The sequence below is a fragment of the Cryptomeria japonica genome, chromosome 3, assembly GCF_030272615.1.
Source record: "Cryptomeria japonica chromosome 3, Sugi_1.0, whole genome shotgun sequence".
NCBI classification, from domain to species: Eukaryota; Viridiplantae; Streptophyta; class Pinopsida; order Cupressales; family Cupressaceae; genus Cryptomeria; species Cryptomeria japonica.
This window is the reverse complement of record NC_081407.1, coordinates 892,371,883-892,385,325: the sequence shown is the minus strand read 5'-3', so window position 1 is coordinate 892,385,325 and position 13,443 is coordinate 892,371,883. Positions and strand designations below refer to the sequence as shown.

At 36.0% G+C, this 13,443-nt stretch overlaps 1 pseudogene; it reads left to right on the top strand.

The window, feature by feature from the left end:
• The window catches only part of LOC131059795 (cucumisin-like), a 51,739-nt pseudogene that overhangs the window by 16,574 nt on the left and 21,722 nt on the right, over positions 1 to 13,443 (top strand).

The following is a 13,443-nucleotide window of genomic DNA, read 5'->3' as shown; positions in this document are numbered from 1 at the left end:
AAGGTCTAAGAGGAGGACATTTGGCTTGAAGATGATGAAGAGGATGATGAGGGGATAGAGACTGATAGTGATTATGTTACCCCACTACCAAAGAAGAAAAACAAGCGGAGCCCTGTCATCACCAAGATCAACCTAGATAAAGGGAATGATTTTCTTAATGTCCAACCCAATCTTTAGGATCTCAATAAAATGATAGATGATGTTGAAGAAGATGGGAAGATGGTGAAGGAAGGTGATACTCTATCTCCCAATGCAACTGATTTAAAACTGGATACCCTGGATAATTCTGCCCCTGAGATCAACATTGATAGCATAAACTCTTCTTTAACCATGTTGAATACTGTGAAGAGTGGGATGATGGATTTCTGCAAGGTAATTGATTCAGTCTATTTAGAGATGAACAATTTGAAGAATAAGCTAGAGGATTAATCCAGAAAAGTGAATACCTTAGAAGCTATTGGAACAGGTAAGCTCAGTACCCTACCCAACTACCTAAATGAATTGACTAGAGCCATCAATGATGTTGTTGGACACAATGGATCACTAAGAGGGGGGTGAAACAATGCTTTAAAGTCTTTATCTTTAACAGAGAGATATTGGTAAGGTAGAGGACAAGCTGAGTGCTAACCAGTAACTTAAACAATGCAAGTAGAGTGTGTGAAAGGACTATCTAAAACATTAACATCACACATGAATAGGAATACATCACACAACACCAGATATATATGAGGAAAACCCAATGTGGGAAAACCTCAATGAGAATAGCTGTTGGAGATCTTCTGCTCCAATCCACCCTCACAATGAAACTCTAAATATAATATTTAGGGCACCAACCCAAGGAGCACTAACCCCTGATTTATGAGCACCAACTTAAAGGAGCACCAACCCCTGCATAATTTATAGGCTACAACCTAAAGGAGATACAACCCCTAACTAAGCTACAACTTAGCAAAAACAAAATAAAGATTAGATATACAAATGAAATCACTATTGCAAGTGAAGTTTTGCATCCTTACAATATTCTTCTCTGCCGGTGCAAGTTTCAGCCTTACCAATCTGTATACTTCTTCACTCACTCTACAACTTGACTTTGTTGATCACTTGTCTAAGTCCCCTCTCATAAAGTCTTTTCACCTTCAACTCACACTCGATCACCCTTAATCAAGCACAACTTCTGTTGGTTTGTCACCTCTATTGTCAATGCACACTCCACCGATTGTTCCTTACACCGTTTTACTCTACTTCTCCTTATCAGTTAGATTTTTGGTCATAGAAAAATGAATTGTTTATCTCTTTGGCTCTCAGACAACAATTTTATACTTTTCTTCACTCTGCAGCAACAACAAAAATAGTCTCAAGTCATCATATTTAAACTTGAGCTTTCTCGTCAAGAAACAATTCAAAATTGAAGCAGTTAGCGTTTCCTTTACCCAACACAATCTGCATTGGATCTGATATTCTAGTCTATCTTGGATCGATCACATGTACTCTAGGATTGTATTTGTACACATTTTCTATTATCCAATTCATAGTTGCTAAAGATAGCAATCTCGTACATGATTTTGTACCTTGAAATCTGTCTACTCATTAAAATGCTTAGCTGTTTCCTTTTCGAGGTCTTCTTGCAATCTGATTTTCTTTTCTTCGATCCAGGTGCCAATTGCTTCTTGATCTTCCTCTGTCATACTTTCTTCCTTGAGCCGCATCAGTTAGTTACAATCCCATGATTTTTGGCTGTTTCATTAATGTTGACTAGCTGTTTCAACAACAATGTCGATGGAGGCTTCACCGACCTCTACATGTTTGCCACCTCACCTCCACATGGCATCACAACAGTGAATGACTTAGCTCACCGACACACAGTCAGTTCATACTTGAACATTCAGAAAACTCATACCAGTAAATGCCTTTACCGGTGAGACCTTCTCCTCTTGCTAACCGGTAGTTCACATTTCACCGGTAGCACATCTTCACCCCCAGTGATTTGTGATTACTTTAACATTCTTCCTCTTCATCATAAATAGGTCGCCAAACTCCAAACTGGTTTAAACTCTATCGATTATCACTCAAAATGCCAATACACACATGTATCTCACCTCATACCTGTGATGTCACTCATAGTCTCAATAACTACTTGTCTTCCACCATACCTGTTCTTCATGTTAATCTTCTCAATACCTTAATTGTCTTCCATTATATCGGTACACTCTCCTTCATACCAGATGACATACCTCTATCGGTAGCCTGCTTGCAATACCGGTTGACATCAATGACAACTCAATGCCAACAATCTCCCCCTTTGGTATTGATGTCAACATCTTCTTTTCCGGTTTCTTCCCCCTTTGACAGCAATGGCGAAGGGAACCTTAGTCTAATACCAATAAGCTCTCCCTAGATGACATCCAGTTAAGACACACTCTCCCCCTATGTCCATGCTTCATGATTCAAGAGTCATAAAATAGTGGCAAAGGTTGACTCCCCCTGAATCATGCATCCTCTTATGCATTTACGTACTACCAGATGGTGAGACAAATCCCATTTTTTGTCTCAAATACTCAAATGGTCCCAAAGGAAGTTGCTTGGTAAATATGTCAGCAATCTACTCATTAGTTGGAACATATTATACTATGACCTCCTTGTCTGCTACCTTCTCTCTCAAGAAGTGATACTTGATTGCAATGTGTTTTTTTATTGAGTGCATGACTGGATTCTTGAAGATGTGCACTTGAGTTATCACACCGGATTGGAATAGGTTCCGATATCTCCACTTGTATATCTTTCAGTGTCTTCTTCATCCATAAAGCCTATGAAAAACATGTAGCAGCTATTATGTACTCTGCCTGAGTAGTAGATAGTGACACTGAATCTTGCTTCTTACTGTGCCATGATACTAACCGGTCTCCTAAGTAGAAAGCACCTTCACTTGTACTTTTTTGATCATCTACATTTCCTGCCCAATCTGCATCAGTATAAGCCTACAAAGCAAAGTCTTCTTTCTTTGGATAACGTAGGCCATAACTAATAATTCCTTGTAGATACCTGAAGATTCTCCTGTCTGCATTTAGGTGAGACTATTTAGGAGCAGTGTGGAATCTTTCTACCATGCAAACATCTTGTACAATTTCTGGTCTAGATGATGTTAAATACAACAAACTACTGATCATAGACCTATACAGTGTTTTCTCAACTTCCGGTGATTCATCTAGTTTTCTCAACTTACACCCAATAACCATAGGAGTACTTACCGGTTTGTTGTCCACCATTTGAAATTTCTTTAGCATGTCTTTCTCATACTTGGTTTGGGAGATGAAAATTCCTTTCTCCTTCTGTGAGATTTGCAAACCAAGAAAGTAGGACAACTCACCCAACATGGACATCTCAAACTTTGTCTTCATCTAATCTGCAAATTCTTTGCACATGATGTCCTTGTCTCCACAAAAGATAATATTATCCACATATACAACAACTATAATCATGTGATCTCCATTTGCCTTGACATACAAGTTGTTGTCTGCATTCCCTTTCTGGAATCCTTTCTCCTTCAAGTATTTGTCTAACCGGGAATACCATGCTCTAGGAGCTTTCTTCAAACCATACAAGGCTTTCTTCAACCAGCATACAAAACTCTCATTTTCATGCAACGAGTACCCTTTTGGCTATTCCATATACACCTCTTCTTCAAGATTACCATTGAGAAAAGTAGATTTTACATCCATCTGATATACCTTATATCCCTTATAGTCTAAGAAGACTAAAAACATTCTTATTGCCTCTAACCTAGCAACTGGTGCAAAGGTTTATTCAAAGTCAATACCTTCAACTTGAGCATACCCTTTGCAAACTAACCTTTCTTTATGCTTGACTATCTTACCTTCTTAATTCATCTTGTTCTTGTAAACCCATTTGGTACCTATGACATTCTTGTCTATTGGTCTAGGAACTAGTTTCCAAGTCTAATTTTTCTCAATTTGTCTTAGTTCTTCATCCATGGCATCTACCCACTTCTCGCTTTTGCTAGCATCATCAAAAATTTTGGGCTCTACTTCAATCATGAGACATAAATTTACATGTTCACCTTCCTAGGCTAATCTCCTTCTAGTCTACAAACCGTCATTCCTATCTCCTATGATCTATTCTTTTGGATGATTCTTTTGCACATACCGGTTGGGAATCTTGTTTGGTACATCTTCTACAAGTCCATTGTCAGATTGTTCATCATATTCCACATCTGACTCATCAATGTAGGGTGCAGGTGTAGGTTGTCCTCTGTGTGAGTCTTCATCTATTCTCACATTTACACTCTCAACCACTCTTCTCAATCTCTTGTTGTAGCATTTGTAGGCTTTACTATTGGCTGGGTATCCCAAGAAAATTCATTCATCACTCTAGGAATCAAAACTTCCTAATCCATCAACATCTTTGTGTTAGGTCTTGGAGACAACTTAGAGGGGGGGGGGGTGGTGAATCAGTTGTCTAATAAATTTAAATCAAAAACAACTTAACCAATCTTAATGCTTAATACTAGTAAACCAAACTTTATGTCGGTAGACAATTTATCAATTAATTGCAGTACCGGTAAAGATTAATGCATGAAATAGAAAGACAATAACATCCACAACACTTAACACCAATATTTGTACGTGGAAACCCAGTAAGGGGAAAAACCACGGTGGGAAACCTTACCCACAATCAGATGATACTACTGTAGATAGTATGTGTATAGAAATGGGGTTTGCACATGCAGAAAGGCCAAGTGCCTAGAGCTCACTGCTCAAACACAAATAGGAGTCACACTGACTACAAATGGATGGTTAAATCCAATAAAAATGTACTGCTCAAAATAGCATCTTCATATGTTGGATTCAGTACTGGTGTAGTTCTGATATGCCTTCACAAAAACCTTCCTTCAATATTCAAATGATGTCTGTGTGCATAGCTCTGCTTATTCTCGTATATACCATCTTATGATTTCTTTTCCTATCACATTTTGATGTTACAAATAAAATCCTACATATATACCATAACCTAAGACCAATTTTAGTAGGTCGGCTCTAAAAGATATTACAATAAAAATAATTTGCAAGTAAATCAAGAACTGATGCAATATCTGATTCAACATGTCAGCTTAATGCATTTACAACAATAATAAATCATCTCCAAAGAATGTTGTGCTGATTTGGAATAGATAAGTCTACTAGTGCTTATTCTAGACCTATTTGCTGGTAACGGTAAATATGCAAAAACAAATATACCAATGAACAAATCTCCAAGACAAAGTGTCCAAACGATGTCTTCAACATAAACAAGTGTTTTCCATGTCATTCCAAGTGCCAGTGAACAATATATCTAGCCGGTGAACCAGATACCAGTGACTGTGCATAAAGTCACTTGGTTGCCGATGAACATTGCCAGTTCTCCAAAGTGCCAGAGTTGATAAGTGTTAATAGGTGTTGACATCAATGACAAAACTATATCAACATAACCAAAATACCAACAATCTCCACCTTTGGCATTGATGGCAACACAAGATGGAAAAACCATCAAAGTGCCAAAACAGAAATGCCAAATACCAAAAACCAACAATCTCCCAAAAGAGATTATAACCAGAAATCAAAATTTAGATACAAAGAGTAATCAATCTCTCCAAAAATAACAATCTCTCCCCCTGAGACTAACATGTGGTTTCCTTGTGTTTTTCCATATCAATCTCTTCCCCTTTGACATCAAATGCCAAAGCTAAAAAAAGAAGGTTCAAATACAAAATAGCAAAATACCAACCAATTCAGTATACCAACTACTCCCTCTGAGAAGTAGCTCTCCTCATCAAAGCCAAAGTAAAAGATTTCTCTATTAATTCTATCGGTTTATGAAAAACATCAACTGTCTAAGTCTCTACCGGAGGGGGTATGCCCCCAAGCTGATCTCTGAGATATTCAAAAGTTTCCTTAGGAAAAGGCTTAGTGAAAATATCTGCAATCTGCTATTTAGTATTCACATAAACCAGTTTTACTTCTTTTGCTTCAACATTCTCCTTTAAAAAATTCAGTTTAATAGAAACATGTTTATTTTTAGAATGTAGTACTAGATTCTTAGATATATCAATTGCTGCAATGTTATCACAATAGATAGTTATAGGTTCCTTGCATTTTACCTTTATGTCCTTCAACATTTTCTTAAGCCATAATACCTGTGTACAGTTAGTTGATGTTGCAACATATTCTAATTCTGTTGTTGATAAAGATGTACAACTTTGTTTCTTACTCAACCAAGAAATTAATCTTCTTCCAAGAAAAAATGCTCCGCCAGTGGTGTTTTTTCTATCATCCACATTTCCTACCCAATTTGCATTTGTGTATGCATATAATTCGAAGTTTTCATCTCTAGGATACCATAAGCCAAGATTAGTAGTGCCTTGTAAGTACCAAAAAATCCTTTTTATTATTGATTCATGATTTTCTCTAGGATTACTCTGAAATCTTGAAACAATACATATTGCATTCATAATATTAGGTCTTGTTTGTGTCAAATATAGTAAACCTCCTATCATAGATTTGTACCTAGTTGGATTAACAAGTGTAGATTCATCCCTTAGTGATAATTTGTCATTTGTAGTCATAGGTGTGCTTACCAGTTTAGAGTTTTCCATCCCAAAATTCTTTCGTACCTTCAAGTACTTGGATTGACTCAAGAATATACCTTTATCAGTCTATGAAATTTGAAATCTTACAAAGAATTTTATCTCTCCAATCATAGACATTTCAAATTCTTGTTGCATTTCAATAGAAAAGTCTTCACATAATCCATCTTCTCCTCCAAAGATTATATCATCAACAAAAACTTCTATAACCAAGATGTCATCATTAGTCACTTTATAGTATAAGTTGATGTCAGCATTGTCTTTAGAAAATCCAATCTTCAAAAGATATTTATCCAATCTTGCATACCAAGCTCTTGGAGCTTGCTTCAACCCATACAAAGCTTTCCCTAACCTGCAAACCATATCTTTATTATCTGTCAAGGAAAATCCATTAGGTTGCTCAATGTAAACTTCTTCTTAAAGATCTCCATTCAGAAATGCACATTTAATATCCATTTGATATACTTTGTAGTTCTTATGTGCTGCAAAAGCCAAGAATAATCTGACTGCCTCAATTCTGGCTACCGGTGCAAAAGTTTCATTATAAGCAATTCCTTCTTTCTAAGAATATCCCTTACACACTAGTCTTGCTTTATTTTTGATTACCTTACCATCTTCACTAAGTTTGTTTCTGAATACCCATTTTGTTCCAATTACATTTTTGTCTTTAGGCCGGGGAACTAATGTCCATGTGTTTTTCTTTTCAATTTGTTCTAATTCTTCTTCAATAGCTTTAATCTAGTGTTTATCTTCACATGCCTCATTAATTGATGATGGTTCAATTTGAGAAATAAGGCATACCTCTTCATTTGCTAGTCTTCCTCTTGTCATAACTCCTTGATACTTGTTCCCAATTATTTGATTTTCAGAGTGGTTCAATCTTACATACCAGGGTTGTCTTCGTTTGCTACAATTCCTAAATTACAGTGGAATTTTCAGATGATATCGGTGTAACTGGATCTTCATTCTATACCGATGGGTTCAATGTAGGTTCATTTGTCAGTATCTTTGTTGCTGGTTCAGAGTCTATATACCTTGAAGTTCCTCTAAATTGTTCATCAATTTTCACATTTGTACTCTCAACAATTTTCTCCAATCTTTTGTTAAAACATCTATATGCTTTTCTTTTAGATGAATAACCAAGAAATATTCCTTCATCACTTCTAGGATCAAATTTTCCAGTACACTCATCTCTTCTAATATAGCATTTACTTCCAAATATTTTGAAATATTTAAGAGTAGGAGTAATGTCAAACCATAGTTCATGAGAGGTCTTATCAGTTTCACCTTTGATGTGAACTTTGTTGAATGTATAGACCACTATACTTACTGCCTCTCTCCAATATACATGTAGTAGATTTGCTTCAGATAACATACTTCTAGGTGCATCCAAGATAGTTCTATTTTTCCTTTCTACAACTCCATTCTGTTATGGTGTCCGGGGTGATGATAATTGTCTTCTGATTCCATTTACTTCACAAAATGCATTAAATTCCTTGGATGTAAATTCACCTCCTTAATCTGATCTTAGACATTTGATTTTATTACCGGTTTCATTTTCTACCATTTCTTTGAATAGTTTGAATTTCCCAAGTGCTTCTAATTTTTCTCTGAGAAAAGTAACCGAACACATTCTAGAATAGTCATCAATGATTAGCATGAAATATCTATCACCTTGTAAGCTTTTAGTTCTAGCTGGATCACATAAATTAGTGTGAATTAAGTCAAGAGCATTATTGGATTTTTTTGGAATACTTTTAAAAGATGCTCTAACTTGTTTTCCAAATTGACATTCCTTACATACCAGATTGTGAAGTTTAACAATCTTAGGTAAATCTCTAACTGCCTTAGTAGTACTGATTTTTACCATGCAATCAAAATTTACATGACAGAGTCTCTTATACCATAGCCAACTTTCATCAATATGTGCAATCAAGCATGTCTTTTCACCGTTATTCAAATGAAAGATGCTACCTCTAGTTTGATTACTGGTTGCTATTTCCAAACTAGTTATGTTCATAATTTTGCATTTTTCATTCTTGAATTGTAACTGAAATCATTTTTCAACTAATTGACCAACACTCAAAAGATTATGCATTAAACCTTCTACATAGTAAACATTGTCAGTATTATGTTTACCATTAAGAGATATAGTTCCTTTTCCTTTTATCAAACAAGCTTTATCATCTCCAAATCTTACTAGACCTCCATTATATTCTTGAAAGTTCAAGAATTTACCTTTATCACTAGTCATATGATGTGAACATCCTCAATCAATGATCCATTCATCCTTAACTTCCACTTTAGCTACCATGGCCTGCTCTATCAGTTGAACAATAGGTGTCAATTGATCTTCTGTTATAGCAACAAAAACCCATCCATTGTCTGTCGGATCCTCATCAGAATCATCAGTGACTCCTTTATCAGCAAGATAACAAGATTTATCTTTATTCTTCTTAAATCTATTTCTCTGATATTCAGGGTTAGGCTTCTATGTTCTTCTAGCTTCTTCTCTTAATCTAGCATGTCTATCAAGGCATCTTGAAGCCATATGACCAATCTTATTACAGTTAAAACATTTAAAGAGTGATTTACCTTCATACTTACTTCCAACTAGACCTTTAGGCATTTTTCTTACAAATAGTGCTTCAAGTTCTCTTGCATAAAAGGCTTTCCAATCAGATTTTTCAAATGATGGTGCAGATGATGTTGATGCCTTAAAAGCTAAATCTGTCTTTATAGTAGCAACAGGACAAAATTCCTCAATTTCAAAAGCTGAAAGTTTTCCAATCAATGTATCCCTAGTTACTGATGTATTAGGCTTGTTCTTAACTCATTTATAGCAGTAACTTTCATTTTGTATACCAATGGTAATCCTCTTAAAACTTTTGAAACAATTTCACCTTCACTTAAGGTTCCTCCACAACATTTAATACCCAAAATAATTTCATTTACTCTTTCCATAAAAGCAGAAATCCTTTCATCTTCTTCCATTTTCAAATTTTCATACCTGACCCAAAATCTTTCAAGTTTTGTAATTTTGATTGTGGAATCTCTTTCATTTAGTGTTTCCAAATGATCCCAAATAGCTTTAGCAGTAGACCTATTTGATAATCCCATGATTTGCTGGTCTGATAATATGCTCAAAAGTGCTTCTCTTTCTTTGCAATCATTTTCTTCGTCTTTTCCTAAGGTAGGTGGATTAGGCTGACTTTGAGTAGGCACAATATAGCCATTCTTTGTAACATCCTAGATGTCCTTCCCAATGCAATTTAGATGTGTCTCCATTCTGATCTTCCATATCCCATAGTTGGTTCCATCAAGTTTAGGACTATCCTTCCTGAAATAGTTAGTAGACATTGGATCTCCTCAAGCTGTTAAACTTTTGCAAAAAGAGGACTAAGCTCTGATACCAATTGTTAGGTCTCAGGGACAATTGAGGGGCGGGGGGGGGGGGGGGGAGGGGGGCTGGGGGTGAATCAGTTGTCTAATAAATTTAAATCAAAAACAACTTAACCAACCTTAATGCTTAATACTGGTAAACCAAACTTTATGTCCGTAGACAGTTTATCAGTTAATTGCAGTATCGGTAAAGATTAATGCATGAAATAGAAAGACAATAACATCCACAACACATAAGACCAATATTTGTACGTGGAAACCCTGTAAGGAGAAAAACCATGGTGGGAAACCTTACCCACAATTAGATGATACTACTTCAGATAGTATGTGTATACAAATGGGGTCTGCACATGCAGAAAGGCCAAGCACCTAGAGCTCACTACTCAAACAAAATTAGGAGTCACACTGAGTACAATTGGATGGTTAAATCCAATAAAATGTACTGCTCAAAATTGCATCTTCATATGCTGGATTCAGTATAGGTGTAGTTCTGATATGCCTTCACAAAAACCTTCCTTCAATCTTCAAATGATGTCTGTGTGTATAGCTCTACTTATTCTCACATATAGCTTCTTATGATTTCTTTTCCTATCACATTTCGATCTTACAAATAAGATCTTACATATATACCATTACCTCAAACGAATTTTAGTAGGTCAGCTCTAAAAGATATTACAATAAAAACAATTTGCAAGTAAATTAATAACTGATGCAATATCCGATTCAACATGTCGGCTTAATGCATTTACAACAATAATAAATCATCTCCAAAGCATGTCATGCTAATCTAGAATAGATAAGTCTGTCGATGCTTATTCTGGACCTATTTGTCGGTAACAACAAATATGCAAACACGAATATACCAATGAACAAATCTCCAAGACAAAGTGCCCAAACGATGTCTTCAATATAACCAAGTGTTTTCCATGTCATTCCAAGTGTCGATGAACAATATATCATATCGGTGAACTAGATACTGGTGACTGTGCATAAAGTCACTTGCTTGTCGGTGAACATTGCCAATTCTCCAAAGTGCCAGAGTTGATAAGTGTTAATAGGTGTTAACATCAATGACAAAACCATATCAACATAACCAAAATACCAACACTTTCTTGATGAAGTACTTACTTCTAAACACCCAGAAGTGTTTGAGTGATGGTTTCCTTTCACTCCATAACTCATAAGGGGTCATACTACTTTTCACCCTTAACTGTACCCTATTTAAAGTGTAGACAGTCGTATGAACCGCTTCCTTCCAGTATATATCTGGCATGTTGGCCTCATTCAACATTGTCCTAGTCATCTCCTTCACTGTCCTATTTTTTCTCTCTACCACTCCGTTTTCCTGAGGTGTCCTTGTACCTGAGTACTGTCCTCGGATTCCATGTCTCTCACAGTAGTCAACAAACTCATTTGAAGAAAATTCTCCACCCCGATTAGATCTTAAGCATTTTAATCGGTGTCCACTTTCATTTTCCACCATCTTCCTGAAAATTTTGAATCTCTCAAATTCTTGTGACTTGTCATGCCAGAAGGTTACCCAAGTCATTCTTGAGTAATCATCTATGAACAACAGGAAATATCTTTTTTCGGCCAATGCTCTTGTCCTTGTTGGCCCACATAAGTCTATATGTATTAACTCCAAAGGTCTTGAGGTGTTATATTATTTTGTTTTAAAGTTGATCTTTTCTTTTTTACCTCTGACACATTCATCATAGAATGTGTTTGCTGGTTTTATGATTTGAGGTATGTTTCTCACATACCAGTTCTTGCTTATCTTAGCTAGATTGTCAAAAATCACATGGCCTAGTCTTCGGTGCCACAACCATCTTTCATCAACCTGTCCCATCATGCATTGGGACTCATAGCATTCCTTCAGATTGTAGACATTACCCTCTATTCTCTTTCCTTCTACTACCACCTGATCTATACTCACCTTCCTTATTTGGCAAGTAGTAGAGTCTAATGAGAACTAGTACCCTTTGTCACACATCTGAATCACACTCAGCAGGTTATCCTTTAAACCTTACACATAGTACACATCATGAGCCTTAAGATTTCCATCAATATTCAGTGTACCCCAACCTTTGAACTTGATGGAGGAGTTGTCACCAAACTGGACTAAACCACGATTCCAATCATCAAGCTTGATGAACTTTTTCTTATCTCTGGTCATGTGATTTGAGCAACCACTATTAACTAACCATAAATTTCTCCTTTCAGCATGTAGAGTAGTCTGCACAATCAGGCTAGACTCTGTCTTGTTTTTCTCCTTCTCTACCCAAACCAGTTTCTCTTCTTTCTTTTCCTCTTCTGTCACTTTGTGTTATGGTTTTTTTTTATCAGAGAGGCCGGCTTCTCTGTTTTTCGAGTAGCTCTCCCTCAACAACTACAATTTTTGTTTTCCAACTTCTCATCCAATATGATTCTCTTTTTCTTATCAGTTCTCAGCTGATAATACCTTTCTATGTGACCAAAATTATGTCACTTATAGCATTTCACATTAGCACTATAAGATGTACTCAATGCTTTCTTGTAGGATATTTGCATATTACTCCTACATTCATAACTCTTGTGACCAAACTCATTGCAGTTATAACATGTGACATTTGTACTTTGTAATACAACAAATGAGTTTCTACTCTCAAAACTAGGGTTGACCTTCAATTTTCTATAGTTTGCCATTCTATGACCGAACTTATTACACCGATGACAATAACCATGAAAATTTGGAACATACTGGTTAGGTTGTCTTGAACCTACAAATGACTACCTCACTGGGGGTCTTCCTTTCATGCTGCTAACCCTTGTGAATCCTTCATGATCAAAACTTGCATTTCTCCTTAGATATGCATGTCAGTGCATTGAGTGTGGTCTCTAGTTCATTGATTGAGTATATCGATTTCTAGCAACATCTGCATAAGTCTTCTTGTCGGTATCCTTGCCTACTGTGAATGTCTTCTTCTCTTCACCCTTATTTGAAGAAGTGAATCGTATCTCCTTATCAGATGTGTCTTTGATGTTTGAACTTTAACCTTCTTGAAAACTTAAACCACCAATATCTTTGGATTGCTTCTGCTTGCTCAACATCTTGTCCAAGGATTCAGTGCTACCTTCAAATTTTATTCTCACTTTTATTTCGTCCTGACTTTTGATGGTATGATGAAAGAATAAGTATCCCATAGATTACTGAGAGCAGGGGGGTGAATCATTATACTGAAAAACTGATACAAACTTCACAAACTCAAACTCAAACTCACAAAGTAAACTTATCAATAAAATATCATTGTGAAGATCAATACTCATAAGAATATCGGTTGAGTGTTATAGCAACTTAACAATAAACAACTTTAATCTTGTAAACATCCAAATGCTTAATCATATATCAACACACTCCATGTCTC